The following is a 4234-nucleotide window of genomic DNA, read 5'->3' on the forward strand; positions in this document are numbered from 1 at the left end:
TCAGCATTTCACTTTTCATCACACATTAAATCATCATGTTATAGGACCAACAGATCTGTATGCATGCTGCACAGTAACATACCAATTACACCAAAACAGCAGGAATACAGCAGAGAAAGACTTTAATTATTGTAGGGTGTGGAGTGAGGAGATGGAAGAAAACCCTCAAATCCATCTCCCCAAGGAGTTCTGAGGTGAATTATGAAGGGTGAAGGGCTGCAAAATTGGGGTCATGTATTGGCTGGGGACAGTAGAATGAAAACTTCAGTATGTGAAAAATGCATTATTTGATGAGTCAGCTCCTCCTGGGGTCCTTCAGACCAGCTGAGTCAGTAGTTTCATCAGTACACAGGACCTAAAGGAATATTCCAAAGGAATAACTTAATGTTTCATAATGTTCAGATTGTTATGTACAGAGCAGTTAAGGGAACTATAATCTAGGGTCTACATCATTTTAGGACAATAGGGACCAAATGATTATGAGAAAGCAGGTCAGGGAGCAAGCTGACCTAATAATTAATGCTGAATATGTTGCAAGCTTAGTTTATTTTTATTTCTCCCTTCTTTTCTTCGCTGATTAATTTTATAAAGCTATATGGACAGTTTCAATTATATATGCCGTATCTCAAGTTAAGTTGTCACAAATCCATGCCCCCTTTTAGACTCTATCTCTTACCCTCCAAATGACTAATATTTACATATATTTAACGTATCAGCTGAAAAATAGATGAACTGCCTCTGAAGTTATTTACAGCTGAAGTGACTAAAAACAGATACAAATATAGGATAAACATTTATATTTTAAATTTTATAATTACAAGCCTTGTAATAACCTCAGAGAGATATTATCTCCTTCAGGTTTAAGTAACCGTAAGTCAAGGACACCCATGTACAGTTATACAGGTTGTGTACTGCACAACTCTAGGAGTGCTATTTGTACAAGTTAGCTCACAGCCCACACATTGAAAGATGGAGAATGATGAGCAGTGAGTCTGAAGGGGCATCTGATGAATGTCCATTATATCTCCTCAAGCCCATGAATCTAGCCCCAGATGATGTGACAAGCCGTAAGAAACCCCGACAGAATCAGCTAAGTATCTAAGAACTATTTAGATAGTTCAGCAAGTTTTCTAGATACATAATAAACTTGAAATCACTGATCAACCGATAGATCTCTTACCAACAACCAACTAGAAGTTGAAAGTAAGATACAATTTTTGTTATCAACAAAATGCATAAGCATTTTGGAATCAAATACTGTCAAACACATACACAAACAAAAATTCTGGTGAATTTTAAATTATATTATAAGACACAAAAGGAGACTTTAATATATGGGAAAATATTCTGTGTTCATGTGTGAAAGCACTTACGTGTGAGTCACCAAGCCAGTTAGAATACACAGCTAACCAGCATCACAAAAATCTTGGGGATAGCACTGGTGATGAACAGACAAATATATTAATAACATGGAAAAGATGATATATAAATATATATGTATGTGTACCTGACATCTCAAAACCATGAAGAAAAGATAGATTGTTTTAATGATATTTTAGGCAAATTTGCCTCACTGTATAAAGCCTGAGTCCCTTTCTTTCACTTTACACAACAGATTAAACTTTCCTTTAGATTAAACATTCGGTTATAGAAAAGCAAAATATAAAGCTAATAAAAGAAACTATTGAAGAATATATTTGTGATCCGGATATATGAAAAAATATTTAAAATATCTAAAATATACAAATCATAAACAGAAAACTTAGTGGATTTCACCATATCAAAATTAAAGATCACTTAACAGACACTGGGTTAATTGGAAGAGTTTATTTGCAATATCTAAAACTGATGATAAAGGATTAAGAAAGAGAATATCCAAATAATTGCAAGTCACAAAGACAATGACAAAAAGCTTGATAGAAAAATGAATAAAAGACTTTAAAAGGCAATTCATAGAAAAGAAATTCATATGTCTGACAAGCATATGAAGAGTTGTTTAAACTCAATATTAATCAAATAATTGGAAATTGTAACAACAATGAGATATAACTTCATAATTCATCAGAATAGTGAAAATCAGAAAATGGGATAATTCCAGTTATTGGCAAGGATGTGAGTAGACAGCAACTTTCACACCCTGCTGGCAGTGTATACTGCAGCAGCCATTCTGGAAAGCCATCTGGCTATATTTAGCAAAATTACGTATGCATGTTTCCTATGACACAGACATTCCAGTCTTAATATATGTTCCAGAAAATACATGTACATATCAGTGGGGAACATTTATAAATATACTCATTTTGGCATTTGTAATGATAATAAAAAATGATGGCATTCTAGTTGTCTATCATCAGGGAATGGGTTTGTAAAATATGGTGGACGTGAACAATACAGAAGCAGTAAGATGCAGCAAGCTGTAAGTACAAATGGCAACATAGACAAGGAAATTAATCAAGGTTTATAGTAAGTTACCATTTATTTAAATTAACACCACACATAACACGTTTATGAGTATGTATGCATGCACAAACACACACAAACACACACACGCAATTAGCTATTTATTCCTAGTTTGAATCAGTTAGAATGATACTAGACCAGATATGGTTAAAAATAAACACTTTTAAATATCTATGGAAGACTTAATCAACTATATATACATTATATATATATATTTAGAGAGAGATAATATAATGTATATACACATATGCACATATGTGTATATGTGCATGTGTTTATATGTGTGTATAAAACATATGTCTAAAAAGCATAAAGTTATCATCACAATATATAAGGATTTAACATATATTTATGGTAGTCTCATGATTCATTTATAAAATGGTGGGATTTAAATCTTCTGATATTCAAATATCCACAAAGGGAGCTTGGAATATTTTCTTAATGGCAACTGTACTGATTCTGTGGTTCTGATAATCTACTTTACCAAGTCTATTGAAGAAATGCAGAGAACTGCTTCATAGCCAAGCGGTGACGGTATCAGTTATCCTTCACATGAGTTAAATTCTTTTCTGTGACTCCTGTGATTTTGCAGATTAAAGTAGGAGTTAGAAGAGGGTTCTGAGAACACATAAGGGACAGTAAAATGAATTTTGCCCTTAAAATTTTTGACAGAATAGAAAAGGAAATTTAATCAGCCACTTTACATTTACATTATTGATTACCAGCAGGATTTTGACTATCGTGGGTAAATATCTAGAATGCTAATTAGATTATTTCACAATTTGTGTGAAAATTAACAGCAGGCATTATTGTATATAAAATGAAAACTCAGAAGAAGGGAGTTCTGTTCTCTTAAATCTTTTCTTTCCTCATAAGGCTGCTTTCTTTTCCTATATCTTTTATATCCATAGGATAATGGGATCAAACTGTGCACTGCACAGAATGTAGATTTGTGCTGGATTGTTCTGTAAGTTTAAGTATGCAGACAGTGTGGTTTTTATCCCTGATATACCAAGGGTCTGCATAGCCACGTGGAAAGATTAATTACAGCTCACATCAATTTTGGCCTCTAGATGTCATGTAAAGTACGTAACATCTGAGAGGAAGCTGCAGAATTTTGATTATGGCCATCTGAAAAACTGTGTGAGCCAGAGTGGGAAAAGAAAGCGGGCTTTTATATTTTTCTACAGAGTGTGCACTAGGCAAGCAAAGGCAGATAGGCTGAAAATCGTGTCTTGGAGGTGCTGTTAAGAAATGCTCACTTACTCCAATCAGTTAACTCATAGGATTAAAAGGAGGGAGATGAGGTCTTATAAGAGGTGTGCCCCATTTGACCAGTTTCTAAGATTGAAAGTGATGTTGTTGACAGCACTTAGAATATTCAAGGTATTACAGCAATTAATACACTATTGCATACCTGAGAGAAAAAAAAACAGAAAGCAGCAAGTACTAAGATTTATAGTCACTTTTATGACCTTCCTTTAAAAACAGAATGAATAAGAGAGGGGCAGAATTGAATGAATCTTAACTAAATTCTTATATATGTGTAATTCTAGTATTTTGATGTGAGAGAAGGCAAATGATACGGGCATGCTGCTTCACAGCAGGAAAATAAAATGTGTTTCAGTCTGCTTCACAAAACTGAGGAAAAAGAGAACTAGATGAATCGCAGAAAAAAAATCCATCAAAAAAATCTGTAACATGGATTAGAAAAGGAGACCATATCTGTTCGTCTTTATGTTTCTTACAATCTGCAGTTAATTCCTCACAGTGT

The 4234-nt window shown here is 33.7% G+C and overlaps 1 long non-coding RNA gene across 1 annotated transcript; it reads right to left on the reverse strand.

The window, feature by feature from the left end:
* Positions 1 to 271: 271 nt before the first annotated feature.
* LOC739501 (uncharacterized) lies at positions 272 to 3034 on the reverse strand. Its single transcript, XR_001713077.4, has 3 exons — positions 2945 to 3034; positions 1374 to 1438; positions 272 to 355 (listed from the first exon to the last, which is right to left on the reverse strand). It is a non-coding gene; the product is annotated as an uncharacterized LOC739501 (long non-coding RNA).
* Positions 3035 to 4234: the final 1200 nt, after the last annotated feature.

The sequence above is a fragment of the Pan troglodytes genome, chromosome 2 (genome assembly GCF_028858775.2).
Source record: "Pan troglodytes isolate AG18354 chromosome 2, NHGRI_mPanTro3-v2.0_pri, whole genome shotgun sequence".
NCBI classification, from domain to species: Eukaryota; Metazoa; Chordata; class Mammalia; order Primates; family Hominidae; genus Pan; species Pan troglodytes.